We start from the raw sequence: 25768 nt of genomic DNA on the forward strand, positions 1-25768 counted from the left end.
GACAAGAGCAGCTGGTGGATTGCCAAGTCCGTAGTGGGTCTGAACCTCAAGCATTTGATCCAGCTTTGAACAGCTCAGGAAACTCTGTTCCCATTCTTCTTTCAACGTTGTTCCACAGCCCTGTGCAGCTCACAGCTAGGAATTATTTCCTGACATTCAGCTTATACTTTCCTCCAATTAGTCACTTTATTTCTTGTAACTGTACCCCTAATTGCTTTCCTTTTCTTGTTGATGTGTACACCCTTCTTGTGCAGATGGCCACAGTGCCCCATTAGTCACTGGTTCATCTGCGCTACTTCCATTTTCCATCCTATGCCAACAGCTTGAGGCCTTTCATTGCTTGTGTTCCTCTGGCTTTCTTCTCACTGGAGAAAGCAGGCACACACCATGGCACACACAGCCTTGAAAGACAGCTGAGCAAGAAGCACTGACATCTCTGGTCTGATTTGAAGGCCATTCTCCATCTCACAGCAGCTGATCTGTTTCACTGTTTTTTCTTTCACTTGGAGTGCTGCTCTCTGTGCTGGTAAAGTGAGAGACTTTGCCATCTCCCTTTCAGCAAAGGAAGCTGGGGATGTTATTTTCTCCTGAAGTACCTGAGGTTAAAGGGATGAAAACTCCAAAGCTTAGAAATGCTCTCCTAGGACGTGAGTTCCCTTGGAACCAGAGCATTGCTGTGTAGAGATGATAAAGATGTGCACTGCAGCAACCACACCAAGAGCAGGGTAACACCACACTTTGCCATCAGTGAAGGATGCCAATAGTTTGACATCCTCCTGCTCTTGGTCCATTTGCAGGATGCCCTATAGGTCTGACTGAAAGTGCACAGGGATCTGAAAGGTTTGCCTTCTGCTTGTCCATACACACAGTACTTTACTCTTGGAAGGCAGCCTGGGAAGACAGAGAATGGTGCCTTAAAGTTCACAGGTTGTAGCCTGCAAATGACCCATTGGCTGCAGGACCTCCATATATTTGATCATGACCAGGAAAAAAAGAAACGTTAAAATGCTGATAGGGAGATCAAGGCCCAATGCTGCCTGTAATACACTGCTCAGTGCTGCTGTTTCTGGGTAGTGACAGGTGAGAGACACAGCCTGAAGCAATGGAACCCCTCCTGGACAGGTGAGGTATGCTTCTAACCAAGCTGAGAATGACTCAAAGCTTGGGGAGGCTGACACAAACAGGATCAAACAAATGGGGACAGAGAGACTACATGGGTGCAGGAAGAAGTAAAACATGTCATCAACCACCACCGCAGCTCAGATAACAGACTTTTCGCTTTCCAGCCCTTCTTTAAATAGCCCAGCTGAAAACAAAACAAAACAAGACCAAACCACATTTCTCCTATTAGTGCCGGTTCTTCAGGCAGCCAACCATTGAACAGAACCATTGGGCACACCCTGCAATAGGTGTGATGGAAGTTTCCCAGGGCAGCAGAATGAATGACAGCTTCAGCCCCATCTGTCTTTTCTCCCCCTGCCAACACAGGTCAGCAGCACCCAGTGGAAGCACTGCCAGTATGGAGAGCTCTCCATGAGCATGGCTATGGACAGATGTGCCCACAACCATTTGCATGCCCTACATTGGATAATGAACAAGTCAATGCAAGATCAGGGATAGTCTTGTGGCTGGGGGTCGGCTGTGCAGCTGCAATTGGCATCAATTGGCTGATTGTGCTCTCAGTGACTGCAGCAGCAGGATGGGCAGGGAAATGAGGTGTGAGTGCTGCTGATGGGCCAGAAGCTGAGTCACTCCCATTGCCCTGCAGTCATTCAGAGCTGAATTCAGCTAATCCCCAACTCCAGCTACACCCAGATACTGATGTGCAGCGTTTTGCCATGTGCTCCCACCATTGATCAGTTACTGCAAGGCTGAGTTAAGCTTGTAGAGCTCCTGGCTTTGCTTTTGAGAAGCTTCATGAATGAAACAGCATTTTACTCTTGACATAGTACTCCACATTTGAAGTCCAGAACCACTGAAATATGTGGCCTATTTTCATAGAATCAATAACTTGGGGTGAAAAATACCCCAGCACTAAGATCATCAGGCCCAACTGTTATCCCATCCCCACCATGCTCACTGACCATGTCCTTTGATGACACATTGCCCTTTCCCCAGGGTGCCAGTAAATGCCCCCACCCCGAGGACACCTCCTTTGCTTGATGCAAGGGATGTAAGTGCAGCCACATCACACAAAAACAAGCACGTTTCCATTTAAAATATTACTTGTATTCATCCCACCCCAAGCTGTACCATGGGCAAAGCTGCAGAAGAATAGGGTTGTGAGACAGGTAGCAAGCACATGGGTAAACAAATTCCTTGGCTGTTGTTCATCTCATACTCAACTCATGTAATTTTTGTTTTAAAAAATATCATCCCTGAAGTGTGAGAAAGAGTGAGTGCTTCCATTGGTGCAGCTCTGCTCACTGGCTGCTTTCACATTTACTCACACCTCTGACTCACTTGCTCTCAGCACTTACCCCCTCCCTCCCCCAAAGAAACTGCTGTGTGAACACCTCCTGGCGATGCTCATTGCTCAGCCTCAATCTGCAGAGCTGAGTCAGGGCTGTTCTCCCCCCCACCAGCCCCGTGGCACAACCTGATGCTCTGGAGTGATGCTCTGGCCATAGGCTGGGCCCTTTGGGCTTCCCCAGCTCAGGGGGTGTAGAGTGGAGATGATGGAGGGGGCACAAAGTGGGGCAGGCACACAGGTCCTGGTGGCCCCTCCGTGGAGCCGTGCCTATCCCATGCTGTTGTTTGAGGAGCTGAGGTACTGAAGGATATTTCACTGCTTAACCTTTTCTTTTTGAGCGTGTCTATTTAAAAGACCACACACGCCGTCTTCAGACCAATCGTTTCTTGATTTACAGAAAGAGAGAGTGGTGCCCAGAAATAAATAATTGAGAATAGCTGGCGTGCAATTCCCATGTAAGGCTGTTGGGATGAGGGATGGCATTTCAGACACAACAAGAGGCTTAGCACCTCCTCTGCTATTAAGAAGGGTGAGAAAAGCCAACCCAGAGTTTTCATTTTCATGCAGTTCGTACCAGCACATCAGAAAGTCAGATTGCAGCAGGTCCTGATGGCTGGAAAACCCTCCAGCATGTCGGCACGTCCCTGCAGCTCAACTCACTGCTGAGGACACAGAGCTGAGTGCACAGCCAGCGTAAAAAGAATGGGCTTCAGCACATGGGAGAGCCGTGCTCAGCTCCATTGCTGCTTGATTTAAAGTTTGCGGGCAGGAATTCCTCAGGCATGCTCAGCAGGCACGAATTGGGAGGAAATTAATAATTTATGCTGTCACTAATGAATTGTTGAGGTCCGCAGACATTTCCATGTGGCTGCCACTGAGACCCCTGGGAATAGCATTGACCTAAGAATGGCAGCAGTTTAATTGTTCTCATTTGCGAGCATGACAATGAAGGCGATTTCTTTGCTATGTTCAAACAACTCTGGGCTCCTTATTTCTCTCGCAGCAGCGTTCTCTAAGTGCACTTTTCAGCTGTTATCCTCCAAATGATCCATCTCCACGTTAAGCTTCAGTGGAACTGCAGAATGACTTTAAGGTGCCATTTTCCAAACAGGATCAGCAGTCTGGGAGCTCGCAGCCCAGAATCTCAATGCACCTGGGAGTTGCTGCACTAAATACTCGCATTTAAGTGACTCCATTGCTCTCCAAAAAAGAGATATGGGGAAATAAAGCTGCATGTATGTCAGCATCCAAAGTGGGGCTGTTCCCCTAAGAAACACTGTTACATTCTGAAGCACCACTATCCATCCTCCTCCTCTCCACAGGCTCCAGCTTTGCAGGTTTTCTTTGCAACTCAACCTCCCTCTTAATTCTCCTTCCTGTGCTCTTTACAGCCCCTTTTCCTGCTCTGCCCTCTCTCCTCACCACCATCTTCTCTCTCAAGCCCCCTCCCTCTGCTTGCAATGAGCCTATGCCAAACATTCCTCTCTGCTCTTTCAAATCCTTCCCATGCGGCAAGGCCTATCTGAGCACTTAATGTCTGGCTGGCAGCGAGGAAGAGCTCCTAAAGTGAGAGTTACATTTCTCTTTATAGGAGGGTTTTAAGAGCCCCGCTTTCCTTCTGTCATTCATACAGATTGGACCTTTCAGTCTCACATCAAGTGGGAACAATATCGTCTGTTCTCATGCCAGAAGCCATAACACTCCTCTTTGCATCTCCCTCTTATTTGATAGCCAGGCATCAGTATGAGCTCTGGGAACACTGGGCTCCAGGGAGAGATTTCTATGAATCTAAAGTACTTTTCAAACACATTATCCAGATGTATTTCCCATTGCTCCAACCCCTAAACCCCACCTTCAAGGAATTCTGTAATGCACACATAATGAAGTTCCTAAAAAGAAACCCTTCTCTTTGATCACCCCCCATGATGGTATTTGCTCAGATTTACAGGGAATATTTTCCACTGAAAGCAAACCTCTTGCTCTCCCCTCTCCCTAGGCAGGGTCCATAAATAGCCCTGAATGTCTGGCTCCTGGGGGGACGTCCACACCTAGGGAAGGTGTGTACAGCTACTGTGTTCAACTGGACCTCTTAAATTAGCCCAGGCACAAAAGAACAGCAGGAGTTATGTGACTACTGGTGTTTATTCCTGAGGAAATAGGAAGCAGGGGTGTTTCATAACATTCCTCATGTTCTTTAATGCTCATGAAAACGATGCTTTGGCACTAGAACATGTCGGATGAATGAATCATAGCTGCAGCCATACAAACCAGCCCAGCCTGCCACAGATCAGCCCAGTGCACACAGGGCTCCCCACCTTCTGCCAATGCCCCCGACCCCTAGAGCTACTTGCTTCTGTTCTCCATGGCCCTGACACTGGGCCTACAGCTCACTGGTTCCCAAACGTGCATCAGCCTGGCATGAAATTCTTTGACTTCCACCTTGCATAGCTGATGGATTTCATCAAAATAAAGCAGCAGTGCTCAGGAGGAAGATGGCAGGCAGCTTATTTTCACAGCTGTCTTCCACCCACGTGGCATCAGCCTGTTATCACAATCCCAGCTCAGTCCCTGCTGCATTCCTACCCCAGTGCCATCAGTCTGCACTCCCAGTAGAGTACCACCATGAGCTAAGGGCCGCTACAGGCCACCTGAATTGCTCACACATCTCATCTCTGAGAAAGAGGATGGTGCTTGCTTTAAGATGGTATATTAGAGTAGATTAAGGCTCCTTGCTGTGATACAGGGCATTTTCCAAAGCCCATTAAAGTCAATGGAAAAGCTCCTGCTGGTTTTGATAGACTTAGCAGGAGGCCTTATTAGGAGCAAATCCTTGAAGTTTTGCATATATGTCTGCCTTTCCAGGGAAGCTCAAGTCCTTTTGAACACACTGTGTCTCAAACCACAGACTTCTGTTCTTCAGGGATAAGCAAAAATTGAAAGTTGAGGATTAGGCTATCAAATGAGCTCCTATGTCTAGAAATGAACCAGGGAAGGAGCAGTGAGTGAGTTAGCCTCCTGAAATGGATTTTACATCAAGCCTCCAAATATTTGGGCAGTATTTTTGATCTGAAATCCCTTACCTGTTCTTCCACTGGCTACTGATGAAGTGTAAGTGTGCATTAACTTTAAGCTCCTGTTTAATTACTCACTTAAATGCACATAATAGCCCGGTGAGTCTCTCCTGAAGGATTTTAGCTGCTGCAATGAATTAGCTTCCTTCATAAACTGTCAAAACTTCAAAAGTTGACTTCTAGTTCCAGATACATCCTGAGGGGACAAGTCCTTGGTGGCTCCCCTACATCCCTTATGGGTGTCACAAAGACATTCAGATCATAATCTCATTTTGAACTGGCCAGGACTGATTTACAGGACTGCTGGGCCTGGGCATGTGGATGTCAGAGAATCATAGAATCATTTGAGTTAGGAGGGACAGTCATCTAGTACAGTGCCCAAATGCATTTATTCCCCACATAGTCCATGAATAATTTGAGAAGGCTTTTAGACCACTGTGACCTGAGCCCCTGCATAAACTATGTGGGATGGCACAAACAAAGCTGCTGCTTCTGGAGAAGCTTTTGCAACCAAGTGAAGTGTCTGCTGGGCAACAGCTACATCTCTGAACTCATTCCTGGCTCATGCCACTGATGGTTTGGCATGTTCCAGTCATTGTGAGAGACCTTGTGAAAGCCAGAGCTGTCATTGACCCAGCTGCAGCAGGAGGAGAAGCATCAGAAATTGTCTGTGTTCAGTGGACATCCATTGGCAACATGGTGGCACATGGAGCTTTGGGCAACGTCAGCTTGCAAATCCATCCAGATTAGCATTTACGTCTCTAGGATTCAGACTGCATACAGGGGGTAGGAAAACAGAAGCAAGCACAGCAGACAAAATACTGTGGGATATTTTCAAATAAGCAATAAACATGAGCTTATTCTTCCTTTCATAAGGATCAGTGCAGGAGTCTGCTAGAAGTTGGCATGGGCCTGTGAGCCACAGATGTCAAACCTGGTACTTCTGTGCAGTTCTCAGCCATAGGGTGACTCATGAGACTTCTCTCTTCACATGACTGAGAGTCACCTTTAGTGCTGTTTTCCATTTGTGCTATAATAATGCTCAGGAGTTCCAGGCAGGATCAGGATCTTGCTTGAGCTACGTGTTATAGATCTCAAGAGACAGCTCTTATCCAAAAATTTCACAACATAAATAGCTGGTAAAACAAACAATGGGGGAAAACCAGGGGAGATCAGATGGCTGAGATCTGAAAAAAGAGAATCAGTGCTCCTGGGGATGGAAGCCTAGGAGAAGGGAGTGGTCTAGTGTTAGCTGTCATAGCAAAAATGCTAAGATAGGGCTTGAACCATTGATTGAGAACCTGGTGGGAAGGCAGGGCCAACCCAGGGGAGCTCAGGTGAATGCAATGAAGCTGAGAGACCCTAAGGTGTGGAACCAGGATCCACCCCTTCCCAGCCCTCCTTTAAGAGTTGGTAGCAAAGGTATCTTGTTGGAGATCTCTGCCTATCTGAATCTTTCTGAAGGTAAGCAGTTTTTTTTTCCTCCCTTTGTTTCTGTGTCTGTACCTATTGCCTGATGCTCCAGTGGAGATGGTCCTGTCAGGTACAGTCATTGGGAGCAGGCATTTCTCTGCCAGGAGCACAGAAGGTATTGCTAGCACCAGGCTCCTCTTAGTTCCTTCTGCCAGGAAGGGAAGAAAAAGCCTTGTAAAATGAGGAGTGTCTCTGGCAGGGGCTCCCAAGAAGCACACAATGAATCTCAGTTGCTCATCAGTGAGCTTCCTTTCCCATTGCAGGAGGGCAGCCCCCTTCAGTGCCAGAACATTTGTTTCACTATTCAGCAAGTGCTGGTTGCGGTCCCAGGACCTGGAACCATCTGCACTGTCTCAAAAGATACAGACGAGGGCATGTCCTTAGCTGCTGGTTGCGTAAACAGCACTTTGCCATGGGAAGCCTCTTGCACTTGGATACTATCTCCTTGTGCATGCTCTGGAACATCCTCCAAAAGTTTGTGCTGGTGTAAGCAGGAGGCCAGAGGACAGAAAGGGACAAATATTATCAGCTGCTGGGAAGTGGTTTCCATCACAATTTGGACAGGTCTCTTAGTGGTGGGGTTCTTGAAACTAGCAGGGATTGGTGGCACCCTGTTCACATAGCACACAGTCTGCCTCTCTAAGCTTACACCACCTCTAGATCTCTATTCTAAAGCTGTGTTAAGGCATAGCATCTCATACCCTTCCACTGCTTCACCCTTTCATCACAAACCTTCCACCTTTGCAATCTCTTCCCAGTTGCCCCACAACACAGTGGGGTGTCTGCTTCCTTCCCTTGGCTTTGCCTGCAGCAGGACAGGAGTATGGTTTCTCCTGGAAGGTGCTGGCTCCTTTGTTCCATGCTGCTTGTTTGTTCAGTTCTGTGTTACGTTGGTTTTACCACTGAGGTCTCATTTTGCAGCTCCTTGATATCCTCACTACACCTCCATCTCCAGAACATGGAGAATGGTGGGAAAGGTTGAGTCTTCCTGTTTACAAGCAGAGAAAAGCTGTTCCTGGCCAGCTCCTGTCCCACCTCTTGGTCAATGTAATTAACATCCATAATTGTTTTTCCAGGCAGAAATGTAAAGAAAACATTTCTAATACTGCTGAAGACATGAAAGGCAGGATACAGAATATGAAAAAGTGTTTGGATCTTCTCCACTGCTTCAAACGTAACTTGTCTGTCTCTCTGCATACATTGCTATGCATGGGGTCACACTACCACTGTTTCCAGGCTTTTCCCTGTCCTGATCTTCTTCCATGTGCAGACAAATTGAGATAATTCTTCCAGCAACTGAGCTGGGGAGATGGTGATGCAGCCCCATCAGGCTGTATACCTGGCATCATAGCACCTGCTTTCCATACTGAGCTTAGGGAATCGATCCTTATGGAGAAGTTTGCTGAGCTGTGGCTTTCCCTTGGGTTCTCTGAGCAACCAGAGCGGTCACCATGGGTCTACCATCTGTTCTATGGCTCTCACAAATAGCAGAGGTGTTAGAGAGGGATGAACCAGCTTCAGCTCCAAGCATCAGAGACAAAGAGCCTCAGTCTCTGAGGTTTACAGCAGCGCAACTTATCACTTGAAAAGCTTCCACAGGAAAAGCAGGTCAGTGCCTCTGTTTGGAGCTCTGCTCTGGCTGTCGTTTGAAGGTACCCATTCAGAACATCCTCTATTTAAAGAGAAATGAGCAGAATTGGAATCTCATTTTCCCCTCCAGGAAGATCTGCCCTGGAATATTTTCCTCTCTGTGCCGTTGAGGAGTTATTTGCAAGAATTTTGCATCTGGCTCAGCCACTCATTTTCATTTGTGAACCAGCTCCCTGCTGGTTAAACAATTCATCACATCTCACAGGACTTTCATTTGTTTTTTCAAACAAATTGGATACTGATGAAGGAATAGTTTCAACGCCAACACACCCTACTGCATGCCCACGCTGCCAGAGCCAAGTTCTCAGCTCCTATGCAGCACTGGATATTGGCTGCCTAAGGATGACAACCTGAGGGCTGGGCAGGATGGTTTGTTCCTGCCCAAAAAAGAGGAAGAAAGCTGCTCATAGATCCAGCCCTAATGATGGTGCAGTAGGGTGGGTGTGCTTATAGCTCTCAGGTTCGTGGCCCAAGAGTGGTCTTAGCAGAGGCACCTTAGGGAAAGGAAAGGTTTTTTTGTATTGTATTGCTCTCAGTGAAGAATCTTACAGAAAGGTTACAGCACTGATCACAGAGTTGATTCTCTAAACCTCTCCTTCACCCTTTTGGACTGGAGGAGCTCTAAAGACTGGATGAACCTGCACAAGGAATGGTTGGCAGGGCAGCACACAGCAGTGACAGCTCCTGAAGAATTGCAGGCTGAGCCCAAGGAGCTGCGTCTGCTCCTCAAAGGATCACATCCAAAAGCTACGCAATTCATAGGGAAAAAATATTGTTTATGAAAGCAGATTAAGGCCTGATTTCCTGAAATTAACAGTGACATGAAGAGCAGAACGTACCGAGTCCCATAGATCAGGGAGAGGAGCAATATGGTATTAAGGTATCATCAGAATATCTACACAAACACGGCACTTTATGCTGCCAACAGCAAGGGATTTACAACGTATTTTTTGGCCAGCAATTAATCTCTTGGGGAAAATAACTAACTTAGAAATGCTTGCTTTAGTTCTTCTGAAAAAGAGGGAGTGCTAGCCTTGGCACAGGGTGCATTATTACATTAAGCTCCCCAGCCCATCTCCTCTGCACTCAGTGCAATCTGGCTGTGTCCTGCAGGGCTTTGGCCTGCAGCAGTGCTGTGTTCTGATACAGAGATGTGCACAGCCCATCTCAGTCCCTTCTAAACTCAGTCAGTCTGGGTGTCCCCTTGGAAAGGCAGAGGGTTCCTCATCGTGTTAAAGAAACACAGAGGGATGTGGTCAGTGGGCAGTGTTGGTGGTAGGTGAACAGCTGGACTTGCATGTCTTTTCCAACCTTGATGATTCCATGACTCTGTGTTGTGTAGGAGTCAGGCTGGTCCATAGGAACCAAGCAGAGATTTCCCCTTCACTTGTAAGCAAAAGGAATTTCCACATTTGAAATACACAGAGATGCCTCAGCCTCACCATGAGCCCTCAGATCTTATATTGGTACATTTTTACATTGCTGCATGTTTGCCAGCTAATTAAAGATATTCATCAGGCTGCCTTCATAAAAGCATTTTTGGCAAAGAAAGACTAATTCACAATAAGTAATCAATAAATCCAGTTAAATACTGGCTATATGGAGAGAGTTCTGTGTATGCTAATGCTGCAGCTACACGCTGTCATGTGTAATTGATCGAGAAATTTATCAGCCCAAAGTTTTTTGCAGGCATAAAGCGAGAAAATGCTTTCTTGCTAAGATAAATGCCTGTAAATTTTGAGTTCCAAAGCTGAACAGATAGATAAATGCGCAGGTAGAAGCCTCCTCCCAGCGATGGGAAACATGCTGGTGCTGCAGACTGGCAGCTATCAGTGCCCACAGTGATGTCATTCTCCAGCAGGCTGAATGCTGGCACTCAACAGCACCGAAATGCCAAGAGTGATTAAAAATCCGACTTCCTCCAGTGCCCCAGATTACACTTGTTGGGACGTGCTTCTTTCATATAACGTCTCACCAAGCTGAGCTAGAGCCAGAAGTGCATGAGATGAATTAGCTGCCTCCGTTTTAGAAAGTGCTTGCAGTAAGCATTCTACGTTTGCTAAAGGATTAAGGTTTTTAAATGCCTAAGGAGTGCTCTAGCATCCAAGAATTAACCAGGGAGGGGTTTGGGTTTTTTTGTCTGAAGTATCAGGTTGTCGGCTTAAAACATGGATGTTCAATCTTTTGGCTTGCCTGAGCTGCACTGAGCAGCTGCAATGGCTGCAGCTCTCAGTGGGTTCTGGAGATGTTCAACAGAGATTTTTGATGCAGTTCTACTCTTTCTGCACTTCATCCTCTGAAACAGCTGGCATAGTGGTACTGCAGCAGAGCTGTTGGTGATAGCCATGTCCTGTGCTATGCCAGCAGATATCCTTGTGTCAGTTTTGGAGCATGGAGCCATGGGGAGTGTTCTCTTGGCAAAAGCTGCTAAGCCAGCTTGTCACCTGCCCTTTCATTTCTGGGTGACCGCAAGCAGCTGAGGTGCCCTTAGCAAACCTTCAAGTCAGTAAGGAGGTGCTGGGATCATGGAAAATGTTGTTGCTAGTGTAACACACCCATAGGATGCTGATGAGGCTTGTGCATGTTACAGAGGTGCACTAAGTGGTTCCTCACAGTAGTCATAATTGACTAATTAGGCTTAGTCAGAGGCTTTCCCAGGCATGGTTCATCAGTCAGGCATCCGACACATGGGTGTACAATGTTTTTGTTCTGCCTGAAACATGCAATAAAAGTTCTCGGGCAGTGTGGCTCCTCACAGCTGCAGGAATAAGTGGCTGCAAAGGGTTCTGGGGCTGCACTGGGGAGGGGTCTGCAGCTACCTCTCCCTCCTGCAGTACTAGTGCAGGTGTCTGTATGTGCAATCTGTGTAAAGAAAGGTAACCTCAGCAAGCAACAGCAGGTGTGACTGTAATGTGGTGTGTGTTAACAGGGTGGCCATGGGGTAGATGTTCTAGTCTAAGTACAACAGAGGTGCAATGTTACCCACAAAAGCCACAGCAAGCCTCTTCATGTCCCCAAAAGCAAGTTATGCTATCTTCAGTAATCCAAATCTGCAGTGCCCCTTCCGGCCATGCTTACCACACAAAGGGAACTTATCCTCTTGAAGGCATATTCAATGAGGAGTGTGTATTTTCAGAAGGTTAGCACTGTGTTTGTGGCACTGAGTGATGTGGTCTGGTGGGCATGATAGGGATGGGTTGGTGTTTGCACTAGATGATCTCAGTGGTCTTTTCCATACTTAATGATTCTGTGATTCTAAAGGAGAACTTGGAAGAGAGGAGCCTGAATTTACCCAGTTGTACAGATTAAAACTCACCCCTAGAAATTAAGTAGGTAGATCAACGTTTGTGGTCTCAAAACACTGAGTTCTCCAGGACAACCTCACCAGTCAAATATAAGTCTATCCACTGCTGGTGCCAGGGTTTGAATCCCACATCTGGTCTGTCTCTGTTGCTCCTCAGCCATCCCTCTATGTCCCAGGGCAGCAGCTGTGCAGTGGAATGGGTCAGTGTGGCCCGACCTGCCAGGCACACAGAGGTGTCAGCTGAACCAGGCTGCTTCAAATCATTTATTTTTTTTTGCTGCTCCCCTTCACAAATTCCTTTTCAGCCACAGTTGCCAAAGTAAGGCAAACAGACCTTGTGCTGGGATGCTTTCCAATGCAAAGATGAGACATGTTGCTTTTCTTTAAACAATTTGTTTAAGATATAGAAGCCAGTTCCACCGTGGGCCAAGTTCCCTTCCCCTAATAAATTATGGGCTGATTTGTAAGGCTGTGAAGCACTGCTGTGAAACGCCATTAGCCCAGGGGCACACCTCTGCCCCTAGTGCTCCTATGTCTTGGGGTAATGGCTGCTCTATGAATCTGCAGCTTCCCCTTGAGGATCCCTCAATGAATCCAGACAGGTACAGTGACAGCATCCCTTCATGGGGCCTGAGCATCTTCAGCATCTCCTGCATCTGCCTGCAGGAGAAGCTGGAGTTGGTGCCAAGTCTCCAAAGTGTTCCTGTGCTGTTCTGTTTGTCACATGGAGGTTTTCTCCCAGTTTCCTGGAGCACCTCACTGTGCTGCCAGGAGAGTGACTGCCTGGAAGAAAGTGCTGGAATAAGTCATACACACCTTGGCACTTCTATGCTAAAGGAAGGTGCAAAGTTGCTTGTCTTCCAGTGCTCTGTGCCATACAGTTCCTTATGGGCACAGCCCTGGGCAGCAAGAATACAGTCGAATGACATGAGACAGTACAGAGGAGACATTGTGCTGTTATTGGCTGTTCTTAGGTGAAATTAGCCTTAAATATCACACACCTGGTAGCACTGTAGGATCAGATAGCATTTCTGCTACAGGCCAGGACCTAAGTCATAGCCTGAAGCAGTGATGGAGCACCTGGTGGGAGGGCAGAGCCAACCCAGAGGAGCTCAGGTGAATACAATGCAGTTGAATTACCAGAAGGGATGGAGCCAGGATCCACCCCTCCCCAGACATCATTTATGGGTTGGCAATGGGGGCAAGGGTGTCCTGTTGGAGATCTCTGTGCCTTTCAAAGGTAAGTGGTTTCTTTGCTTTGTTTCTGTACCCAGGGCTACTTCATTTGGGCAAATCCTTGCTTGCTGCTGGTGCATATTTCTTGCAAGCACCTTAAAACAGGATGTAGATAGTAGGGCTGGAGGAGAAACTCCAGCCCAGGTTAAAGAAGCTGGGTGATGGACACCCTGAACCCCTGACAAACACATCAGAATGGCACGATGTCATGCAAGAGTTGTTATCAGCCTGAGCGAGGTGGTGTTTATTTCACTTTCATGCTAATTTATTTCTACAGATTTAACTTCAGAAGTCAGTTTGAGATAGACTTATGGAGAAATGACTCCAGAGCATTTTTTTTCGCGCTGATAAAATAGAGTGTTTGGCTTCAAGCCTAACGACACGCCAGTTGTGAATTAATTAAGTGATAATCTTTATCGGCCTGCAGTATACACAGCAATAAACCTCCACCCTGGGTATATTAATAATCAGTGATAGCAAGGTGCTAACTCAATCTCAGAAAGCTGCTCACTGTGTGTAGATCCTGCTCTGCGGTGCAGCCTGTACAAGCAACCTCCAGCAAACACAAGTTGCACTGGGAGCTTGGCCTTGGGGCTCTTCATGTGAGGACAGGCATACTGGGATGGGTGCTGGCCATGCCCAGTTGCTAACAAGGGGTTGGCTGCAGCCCACCCCCAGATACAAGTTGCAGATCCTTGTAATGAATTACCTGTTACTGGTGGGGTGTCCATGAGTGCACAGATAGAAAGGTGTCATGAAGGACCATCAGCAGCTGCCCAAGGGTTGTCCCAAAATCACCCACGTTTTCTGTCTTGCAGAATTGAGACCCAGAGGGTTTATTATTTCTATGAGTGTGCTCCAGCCCTGCTGTTGCCTTTGGCAGTTGGCTCCCTGAGCTTTGGCGCTGGCTGCTGACTGAAACCAATGCACTGAGGACAGGATGCATCGCCCATCCCGAGCTGTGCTGGCCTGTTCTGCTGCTCTGGAGCTCACTTCAGGCCTGGCCAAAGAGTGTCCCCTCCTCTGCAAAGTAGGACACTTTGTCCGAGTGCAGAAAACACACGCTGTTGCTTCTGATCAACTAAATTAGGAGTTCAATTATTTTAATGGCTTTTTATTTTTTTTCAGAACACCAAGAACTCAGAGCAATCGTCCGGGGCCAGGATGTTTTTTCTTTCTAAGCAGACTGTCTGTGCTAATGGCTTGCGACTTGTCAACAGGAACCAAATTCCCATGGTGTCTGAAGGCAGAAGCCACGGCATTTTGGCATAATTCACCATGCTCCAATCAATCACCTCTGAAAACAATACCGTGAGAGAGAGATTGGTTGGATGAGATGGATGGAAAACCAGAATTTATTCCCCGTTTCCTTTCTCCTCCTGCCGTGGTGTACATAACTGCAGCACTTGTATAAATTGTTTAGGGAAGAGGATCTCACTCCTTTGTATGCAGGGCTTTGGGTCCCAGTTCTGATGGGCCGGTAGTGAGGCTCTTTTATGCCATATATTTACGATGGGTGTCTTGAGATTCTTTATGACTTAGAAGCATTTATGGTGGAAGAACAGGTGCTGACCTCTATTGCTTTTCATCGTCTATTTTATTTTTTTAAGAGCAGAATGCACTATAATTAAGTGTAATATTAATACAACAACCTTTAGAATCTTCTGCCAGAAACACAGGCAATGACATAATAGTGGAGTGATATGGTGCTGGAATATACACACTAAGAGAATAATGTGTTTTGGCATGTCTTCATTGGATAATATTTCCCTAACAATTTGGTCCAGACTGTAGCCAACTTGGTTCATAAACCAGGAGGTGGTGAGATGGAGATTGCACATTTTGCATTGGATAATGTGTACGTAAATGTTTCATTATTCCATCTGCTCTTGTTAATGTTGACGACAGTCGCCATCAGTAAAGCAATATTTGCTGGCCGTGACCGTCCAGGTGCTCCCTGAGATAACGTTGTCCATCCTCGTAATATAAACTGGCAAATATCTGGGCTGTTTCCAAACACAGCTGTGTGGGATCTACTGATAGAAGCTGACCACTTTTAAGTACTGTGTGCTATATATAAAATGCCAAACAATTCACAAACAAGCTAAGACCTCAAATAACTGGGTCCATATATATCTATATTTATTCTACCCGCTCTTCACACAAAATAACCTGATTTGCTGGCTTAGTAATCATTGCTCAACCATTTTTTGAGTTTCCAAAGGTGGGTTTTTTAATCTTTCTTCCACCCCTGTTAATACAGAATTAGCTTTAAAAGGATTGCTCTTGACAGACTGAGTTTATTTCTAATAAGGTTCAGAAGACCATTAGGACAGATATGCATGCTTCCAGTGTAATTTGCAGTCTTTCTTTTCCATACTTTAACATGCATATATGGATAAGGTTGGATGTTTGGAAAGAGTGGTGCTGCATTGGCACAGCTGCCCAGGGAGGTGGTGGGGTCCCTGTTCCTAGGGGTGTCCTCTTGGACATGGAGATGTGGCACTGAGGGGTGCGGTCAGTGGGCACGGCGGGATGGGTTGGGTTTGGACCTGATGATCTCAGAGGTCTCTGCTTAGTGTGTTGTGAGTTCATAACGCTTCTTTTGCTGGGAGGGTGGAGATGAGTGGACGTCACAGAAGTTTGACTCTTGGATTTGTGTGGGTTTGGTATTTTTCAGGGTGATTTTCAGGATGGACAGCTTGATGAGAGAGAGAGATGGCTTCTGAGAAGGCAATTACTTTGGCAGCTCTGGATGCTGCAGAAAAGGATGCTGAGCAGCAGGAGTGGGAGGCAGCTGTGTGGCTGATCTGATCTGAGCATCAGTCACTGTAAGTACTCAGTTTTCTGTGAAGAGCTTTGCTAACCAAGCAAGAAATTGAGCCTTCATTCCTTTAATATGCAACAATTATTATTTGCATAGGACTTTGGCTGCAGGATCCCCAAGTGAGATGTTTTGCTTCTGTTTCACGCTGAAACTTGACTTTATTCCCAGTTTAATTCCCTACAGGAGTACTTAGTGTTTTTTCCCCTCAAACAGCTTTGAGTTCAGGGTTGGACAAGTTAACCTCCAGAAGTCCCTTCAAATTAGGATTATTCTTTCTGACCAGACTATTAGTTGGGTAATTATTTTGTGGAGAAAAAAAACAAAAAATGGGAGTAATATAGTGAATAATTGCAGTATAATTCAAACATCATCCAGCACTATCTATAGCAAAGCTGGGCAGTTGGCTTTTCTCTCTATTACCTCAGAGTCCCCAAAGGGGACTGGGACTTTGCTGCCTTTGGTGAAGTGTTTCTTCTGTGTTATCTCTGCTCTTGCTTTGACTGCAGTTGTGTCTTATCTGATGGGAGACTTGCTGAATGCAGTGGCTTTGTTTTATTTTATTTTATTTTATTTTGTATTTAATGAGAGAGAATAGTGGGAGCAGGGCAAGAACCAAGTCCCTGTTGAATCTGTACCTATAGTAATGAAAGAAAAGTGCAGAAAAGTGTGCCAAGGCAGCATCTCATCTGTCTTTATCTTCTCGGACAAAAGTATTTGAGCAAAGATACCTGCTATACAGGTGAACTGTTAAAACTTTTTGACTTCCTATAAGACATGAGATACATCCAATTGAGAGCATTCTTTCCAAGTAACAATGACATTTCCACTCCTGGTAGGCACACAGAGGCCACTGTCTTGTGTCTGGGGCAGTTCAGCCCCTTGTTGTCATTCCCAGAGAAAACACAGCTCTCAGAGCAGCTTCTATGCCCAAGGGCCATTAGTATGCCTGGAGCATTTTGCACAGGGGAAACAGGAATTATCTTTCTATAGCAAATCTACAGCATGAATTAATTTTCCTTCTTAATTTCCCGGGTGCGGTAATTTCACACTTGAGGGATAAAGCTTTCCAGGTGCCGGGGGACTCCTCAGCACAGTAGACTTATGAGTTTGTGGCAAATCATTGCCCCACTAGAGCCGACACAGGGGCAGCAAATGGTGGCAGTGCTGTGGGGTGGCTGGTGCCAGCATCTGTTTCCCTTGCCCCCTGCAGACAGCCCAGTGCTCCCCAGGCTGAGAAGCCACAGTGTGTCATCATTAAATGATTTATTGCCTGAGTTAATTACAACAGGGTCACTAAGATAAAAGCTGGGATGAACCCCTCACTGCTCTGGATGTTGGACAGCGTAAAGGAGAAATGGTTCCTGCAGCTTTTATGTGGGTTATCTCAGGCTGCAAAAGGGACTGAGACTTTTCAGCACTTGCACATGGGAAATCTTGGCTCCTTGAGAGCAACTCACGGCTATGTACTAAAACAGTCTCATTAAGTTCTAATTTAGGACCATTGCATGTTACCTTCCCTGCTACTATGGAAGAGGCTGTCATACGACAGAGTTCAATCTAGCAACCCTTGCCTCCAAGCTCATGTTATATAGAAGCATTGCAGCTTTCCCCAGAAGCACAGAGACTGTGCTGGAGGAATGAGATGAAGCAGGGCTACTCTACTTTCTAGTTTGTCTCCCCTTTTGGCTTAAAATTTGTGGAAATGGCAAATAAAATAGGGAAGGAAGTTCTTGAAGTAACTGTATCAAATGGAGTATCTTAAAGAAAACAAATAACAAAAGCCACCGAAAAGCAAACATTGTTACACAACAGCACTGGCAACTTCAGTTAGAAATGCAGAGCTGAAGCCAAGACTGTCTGTCTCCTCTCTGCAGAACAGCTGAGGTCTGGGAGCAGACAGTGTCATGCTGCGGTGTTCGGGCAGCACACAGTGAGGCAGAGGAGATACCATCATCTGATGCATAGCCCGGTGTCTCTCCAGGTGTAGCCATGAGAACTCAATGCTGGCACTGCCGAGGCACTGATGCCATATGTGGTGTCACCCACCACGCCCTGGAAGAATGTAGGTCTTTTATTCAACTCTCTTTTTTCTTTTCTTTTTTTTTTTCCTTTCTTTTTTTTTTTTTTATTTTTTTGGCAGAAGAAAGAGAAAAGCTGCTACCTGTCATCACAGATGTGTCAGGCTGAAGGTATGGGCTCCAGTGAATGTCAGCTCCTTCACCACTCAGGCAGCCATTATAAAACATTAGGCCTGTCATTCATATATTCATTTCTTTCTTCATTCTTGCATATGAAGAGTAAAGGTATTTATAACACTGTTCTGCATGTGCATTTCTGTGAGCTAGCTCCTCCTGGTCAGGTTTATGTGCAGCTGGGATTGTACTGGAGGAAAAGTGAAGGAAATGATCAGGAAGTTCCTCACTGTGTAGGACGTGCCAATAGCACTGACTCCTTCAGGCTTTTAAGTAACCACAGATGTGCACCCTGCTGTATGCAGCAGGACACGCAGTGTTGGGGGTGAAGAAACTCCCTCTGCTGAAGCGTCTGTCATTAATCTGACCAGGGACAGGATGATGGGTTGATGGATGGGGTTGGACCAGCAGCCAATAATTTCTGTGTTATTATACAGGAATAACAGTACTTCGCATTCAGTCTCTTCCTGCCTTGCCTTGATCAGCTGTTCCCTTCTCTTGATCTTTCTGCTCCTTTCTCCTCGTCTTCTTCCCTCGCTTGCTGCAAGCTGGATGCAAGAAAGCTACTCAGAGGCTAACACAAAGTGAGGCCAAAGCAGTCAGTGCTGGTTTAGCACCATTCTCTGCCTCAGTCTGAAGAAAGTTTAACCTCTGTTCATTGCACTTTTTCAGCTGCTTCCCTTGTGCTTGTTGCTGACTTGGCACTAAGAAAGCTCAGCAGAAAGGAATCTTTTTCTTTCTATTTACAACCCAGGAAAAGAGTATTTTAATGGTCTTTCAAACAGAAGAGAAAAAGAGAGAGTCCATCTTGGACAGATATCAAATGGATGCCAGCCTGGTTTAGTCTAATAAAGAGCATCACTGAGATTAAGGTTGAACTGTTTATGCTGTTCCTTCTGAAAAAGGTACTCCAGGATAAGGACTGTGATGTTCCTGCAACCTGGAGAATTACAGAGGAATTTCTTTGTGGCCCAGAAGGCGCTGACCTCATTCCTCCACCTTCCCACGCCCAGCAGTTTACAGGTTCATTGGGAAAGATTAAGGTAATGAACTGTTCCCTTTCATTTCCCCATCCATAAGCAGAAATCCTCAGGCCAGAGATAAGACACTGTGTTCATCATAATATGTTCCCAAAGGCTGGAGGTGGAACTGTGTGCTGGTGGGCAGGAAGAGGAAAACGCTGCCTAGGTAAGATGTCCATCTGATTCTCCACCTTTGCTACCTATTGCTACTATTCTCCTCTCTCTTTACCTACCCAAAGTTATTCACACAGGGAGGTATGGCATGGTTGGTATGACATCGCCATTCTCCAAGGGCCTTTGATACATCACCATCTGTGTGTAACTGAACCCTCCCATCAGTTAAACACTGAACAGTTAAATGAGGTAATGTCCAAGTTCAAATCCAAGGTGGCTGAAAGGACTTAGTTATTCCAGGCTGTCTGGGAGATTACTTTCAAATCCACTACAGTAATTTAGGAAAATGATAAGTGCTCCTTTGGGAAGTGCATCAGGAATACAGTCATCCACTGGGAGGAAGCATAGACACGCTTACTATGTTTTCAGGGATGCTGGCAGAGCCCTGGGCAGCATGGGGAGAGCTGTAATCAAGCTCAGGTTAGTGTTATCAATGTGAAGTGCTGCTCTTCAGCTGGATGTTTGCTGTGCCTCTGGAGGTGGGCACAGCTGCTATGTTATTCTGTGGTGCAGAGCTGGTGTGCTGGCACCAGTCTTTTGAGCTGGAGGGGCCATCCAGGCCTGGGTCCCACCAGGGATGCTGGGGTGCCTTGTGGTGGCTGCTGTCCCCATGCAGTGTCATGCAGCACCCTGGCTATCTGGGAACAGGGTGACAGGATGGGTGCCTCTGGCTTGGCAGGTGACTGCAGGAAGCATTGTGCACTACTGAGCTCATTTCCACCAGGACCAAGGGTTCATTAAGGAGTAAAAATAACCCTGAAAAAAAAACAGTCAAAACCCCCTTATGGAGTGTTTCAGTTGTTGGGGCCAACTTTGGCCAGCCAAGGATCTGCCTTTTCAGTTTCATTTGTGAACAAACAAAAATCAGAGGAAAACAAATTAGTTCAGACCAAAAAGTCCATTTTTTCCCTAAGTTACTTTGCAGAACAGCAACAGCAAAGAAGATGAGCTAGACTTAAAACAAAGAGACTTATTTAGCTCGTTTGGAGAGCATTCATTCTTCTTTTTCACCCTTTTTCTCCAAAAAGAAATAAAAGGAAAGCAATGTCAAGTTTCAAAATAAAAGAGGGATGGTTCTGATAGCCCGGGCATAAAAAGCTTCTTGCAAATGTGTCAGAGCAAAAGAACTGCAGCACCTTTAGCAGGGAGTGGGAGGGAAATCTAGAGGGGGAAATGCTTCACTGAACTCAGCCCACAATGTGGGGATGATTTCTTTCTCCCACAAGCTGCATTCTTCCCAATGTTTGTTGCCCACTGAGAACAAACCCTGTTTCCCTGTTAATCTCCTTTGCAGCACTGCCCTGGAGTGAGCGATAAATCTGTATGAAGGAGAAGGACGTGGGGATCCAGGGACAAAAAGTGCAGGACAAAGGACAGAAGAACACCCAGCAGCAAACATATTTCCTTCTAAGCCAGGTACTACTGTATTTTAAACCATAGTGAATGTACTTGGTTCAGGGCTCAGCAGTCAGTGATAAATGTGAGGGTTATTTCTCGCTCTGCTTTTGAGTTTCTGATAAGAAATGTTTGCATGCTTCCCCTGGAGGAATTAAACTGTAAGAAACCCAAATCTGGCAGAGCTTAGTTCTGCTCGGTTGTGCACAGGGAAAAATGAAGCAATTGAGCTCAGTCTGAATCTAGTGATGTATTCGGTACTGCAACATTAATGAGGGGCTACATGTGTTACACGTGTTTTCTTATGTGATTCCCAGTTCCTATGGGTGAACCACAGGCTGACTGTACACTGCGACTTCTACTGGGTCACATCCAATCAATTATTCATTGAAACACCAACTTTGCAGAGTAAAGGCAGCGTTCAGAGTCATTGTTATCCAGCTGGGTATGGAAGGATCTCAAGTCCTTCTGGAGCCATAATTCCTGCATTAATAATGATGAGGAAAAGGTCCCTCTTTGGGAAAGGGATGATGCTAGAAACCCTGAGCTGCAGTGTCACCACAGTCAGGTGTAGGACTATAACAAACCCAGTGCCAGGGCGCAGGCAGGTCTCACAAGCCTCCATATTACACAACAGGAGAGAAGCTTTAATTAATTATTCCCTGGGCAATTAACATTGGCAAAAGCAGATCAAGGCAAAAGCAGCAGCACTGAGGAGGACACCTCCTTTGCAACACTGAGAAACGTTGCAGAGCTGAGAAGCAAACCAAAGCAGTGTGAAAAGAGAGAGCAAGTTGCTCCATCTCTGAGAAGCCAATTGAAATTGCTGCAAAACCAAATGGCTCTGGGTTACAGCAGCAGCTTCCCTGCAACAACTGTACCACAGCTTGGAGTTCCTCTGGAACACTCTTTATTAGAGCAGCAATTGGCTGTCACAGTGGAAAATATTTCACCGAGTGCATGGAACTTCAGTGTGCAATGAGTACATGCACCCGGTGAAATATTTTCCACTGAAAAGAGTGTCTTTTTTGCTAAATTCAGTGTTCCCAGTCTTCCAAATGGAAAGGTGCATCTTTTTGTGTAAGAGGCATTTACAGAAATACTGGAGGAAAATCTATTTTCTTTAATATCTTTCCATTTGAAGAATGAAATGACAGTGTGTTCCACAGCAAGATCCCATCATCTTTTCTTTTTCTCAGCAATGTTTTATGCACGTGGGGATCCCTTTGTGCCCAACTCCACCAAAGCTCCCTTCAAAGTATGCACAGATGCAAGCAACAGGGAGAAGGCGAGACCTGAGGAATGCACTCTGAGCAGCAGCAGGAATCACTCAGCCTCAGTGATGCTCTGTGTTTTCAGCTGGGGCTGATGCTCCCCCAGTCCTTCTGTCAGCAGGGCAGGGCTGGGAGAACACACTCAATAGCAGTGAAATCAAAGGGCACAAATCATGTTTGAACACATCTGTATCTGCCAAGCAAGGTCTTGTGGATCTCAGAGGTAAGACTGCTTTCTCAGTGTGGTGTTCTCTAAAGAGCAAATGGTGGAGTGTGGGACAGGCAGGGAGGCATCGGCCAGCTTGAAATGGGGGCTGTAGGGGCTGTGGCACATGGATCTGGATCTCCAGAGGCGCTGATGAGAAATCCACACTGCTTGGTGCCCGGCAGGACACAGGAACCTGAGGGAGCCATGGTCATGCCAGTCCCTGAGCCACATCATGAGGGTCTTGTCACACAATCTTGAGTCAGAAAGACCTGACCTTTCCTACCAGGCCATTTGCCAGCTGATCTGGAAAGGCCATCTGCCCCCACCACAGTGCCACCACATGCCCCTCCTGGCCAGGGTGATGACAGCCAATCTCAGCAGCCTCCCACAGCTAGGAACCGAGCATGCCCATGTTTGCTCTTTGTTTTTGCACTTTGCAGGTTTGTTTTTCCACCTTTTGCTTCCAGGAGCTGTTTATTATGCCAGGAAAAACAAAAACAAAATCAAATTCCACAAAAGAAACAAGGGAGAAAGCAACATGCAAGCACTATCCTGTCTGCTCAGGATATTTCCATCTCTTTACTTTATTCTCAACAGCTTTCTGAATGTGTGACCTAAGCAAAGTCTTCAGTGTGGCCCATCCTCCTGTCACGCAGCCCTGTCCTGCAGGCACAGGCAGCCCCACCGCCTGCATGCCATTAGCACAGGTAAAGCACCATACTTGCAAAGTGGCAGCACAGCAGCTTTATCTGCTTTTACCTTCTTCCACAAACAGCAGGTAGGCTGGTGTGCCACAACCCTCCCTCCATCCTTTGCTTGCTGCTAAATCATTCTGGGGATGCTAGAAGTTGGCCATAGGGAGCTCGGGGCACTCACAGCTCCAGACCCGCTGATTAAGATAAACAGTCACTGTGACATTTTCCTAATTATGGAGAAGACGTTCCTAAACAGGACTCAACTCACTGGAACCAATGGAAAAAATAATAACTTACATTGCTGCAGTATTTTTCATCCTGTAAGATCCAACGGTATGCTATAAATATAATTTATGTGCAGGGATTATTCTGCTCGTCACTGAAACACAACAACAGTGTAAGTGAGCAGGAGCAGGATATGGAAAAAGAGCACTGTGGGTTTAGGTCAGGTTTTGTGAGCAAAGAGGGGCCCGTGCAGAAAAACTCATCTGAAGGGGAATTTGAGCAGGTTGGGGCCTGGAGCCACTTGTAACAAACATGGTTGTTCAGTGAATGCTGCTGGTCAGGACTGTGAGTTTTGCCTCCCTTTGGCAAATTATCAGCTGTTTCAAAATGATCCAAGCACCGTCCTTTGCAGATTTCTCTTTAAAATCACCCTGGGGCTTAGCAGTGCCTTCACAAGGAACACTTGCTGCAGAGTGGCTTGGTGCAGCTACTCATTCTATGAGCATTCAGCAAAATGATCTTCTCCATGAGCTGTGTGCCCAGGTTATGAAAGGAAACCCAAAGCCCGGCCGGCTGCAGGGAGTCAGGCATGAGCTGCAAACAAACAAAGCCTAGGAAGGAATCTCAGTCTGGCTTTTGGTGATGGATTTTATTTGACTCGGGTTACACAGATCAGAGCTACAGATGTCACCATTTATCACTTCATCTCCAAGGGGGTAAATATTGCCTGAGCAGGTCCCAGCACTGGAATATGGGTGTATGGAGTATGGTCATTTGTTGCAAGCAGAACTCTCTCCAGCACCCAACACAGCTGGGTGCTGGCTGTCCCCTCACACAGGCGGGCAGTGGCAGAACAAATCTCCATCCAGGCCATCTACCCCAGCTCTCATCCTGTCCCCAGCACTGCCCTGCTGATAGCCTGAGTTTTCCAGGAATTTCACATAAACATCTCCCTGAAGCACATTAATGACTGTTTATTTGCCTTGTGCTGTTGCCTCCTTTCTTGGTCATGGTTGCAAGACGAGATTTTTTCTTTTTTTAAACTTCAATGGAAAAGGAAATGAATAGCTTCCTCCAGCTACTGCCTGCTGGCCGCCAGAGCAGCTGTCAGCCACAGAGGGTGACTTGTGACCCCGAAAATATTGGCAGCGTGTCCTCAGGCTTTGGGAGGGCTTGGGAGTCAAGCAGGAGAGGTGGCTGCTGCTCCTCAGCCCCACACTCCCTGTGAGGATGATGCGTCCAGTAAAACTCATCTCACTCATTGAAAAGTCACCTCGCTCCTCCTGTAGGCACTGCACAGGTACAGCTAGAAGCAGTTCGGCACCTCCTCAGCTCTGAGCAAAGTGAAACAGCAAAGCTCCAGAGCTCCTTCTATGCTGTTTGCTGAGCTGAAGATGGTCAGAGGCCACAGAGTGACGTCTCTTTGAAGCCCATCCTCAGTGACAGACAGCTCAGCACCGAGGCTTGGCCCTGCACACTCATTCTGTGAAGTCACCATGACCCCTAGAGGGAGAGGTGCACAGTTTTGCTGAGGCTGCTGCACACTTCTTTGCCTGCCTGGGATCTTGCAAACCCTCATCCTCCTCTTTCCATTGCCAGTTTCCCACTGGGTCCAGCTATACTGGGATGAGCTTCCCCTGAGCCTCATGAGATGCTTTCCTGGCATCTGCAGATTTCATTCCTGGGTTTTCATCACCCATAAGAGAAGGTTACGTGGATTTTGTTATTCCAGCAGTGAGTCAATATTTATTGTGCAATTGTTTTTCTAGCTAGAAGAAAGCCTATGTTGCATGACCCAAATGTAGCTTCCTTAGAATCTACCCTGTATACAGAATAGATTTCATGGTAACTTTCATTTTTGACATTTTCCATGGATCTATTTTTCACATTACCTTATTTTCCATGAATATTCACTGGGTTTTTTTGGTCTCACATCCTCACTGGCATCTTATTGTTCAGCTTCTGTTTTTTCCTGTTTTGCTCCCTCTTTTCCTGCCTGAGCCACCAGGGCTTACACCTCATGTCTTCAAAGGTCAACCTATGGCAAGTAAGCCCTTGGAAATCCCTTATGGAAGGTTCAGAGCCTTAAAATCTCCTTCAGCTCACCAGGTCTGAAAGGTAATTCGGGATGGATCTCATGCCAAAGATTAAACTCCACAGCAGAGGACAGCCATGGAGAGTGCTGCGATAGAGCTTCACTCCTGGGTGGATGCAACCAACCTGTCACTATCACACACTTAGGAGCATGGCTGTGCTTTTGTCCTCCAGTTCTCACTGCATCAGGGCCTGACTCTACCCCGAGGCTCTGTATTCCCCATGGACTGGGAAGGACTTATACTCAGTAGCAATCTGGATGGGATTAGTGGTGAACATTCCCTACAGGCTGCCACTATTTATATTTTTTTCTTCTGCCATCATTGTACTTATTGTGCCCTCTATCTCCATTTCTGGCTGGTCCAGGAGGACAAAGCCTCCCTGGATGCTCTTCTAAGTGGGAGCCACAGTGCAAGACTCATAGAGTCATAGAATAGCTTGGGTTGGAAGGGACT

The 25768-nt window shown here is 46.5% G+C and overlaps 1 long non-coding RNA gene across 1 annotated transcript; it reads left to right on the top strand.

Annotated features, from left to right (window-relative positions):
- Positions 1 to 19140: 19140 nt before the first annotated feature.
- On the top strand, positions 19141 to 25768 carry LOC107320300. Its single transcript, XR_004308948.1, has 4 exons — positions 19141 to 19269; positions 19363 to 19414; positions 20717 to 20838; positions 22017 to 25768. It is a non-coding gene; the product is annotated as an uncharacterized LOC107320300 (long non-coding RNA).

Source organism: Coturnix japonica, chromosome 13, assembly GCF_001577835.2.
Source record: "Coturnix japonica isolate 7356 chromosome 13, Coturnix japonica 2.1, whole genome shotgun sequence".
In the NCBI taxonomy this organism is placed as follows: Eukaryota; Metazoa; Chordata; class Aves; order Galliformes; family Phasianidae; genus Coturnix; species Coturnix japonica.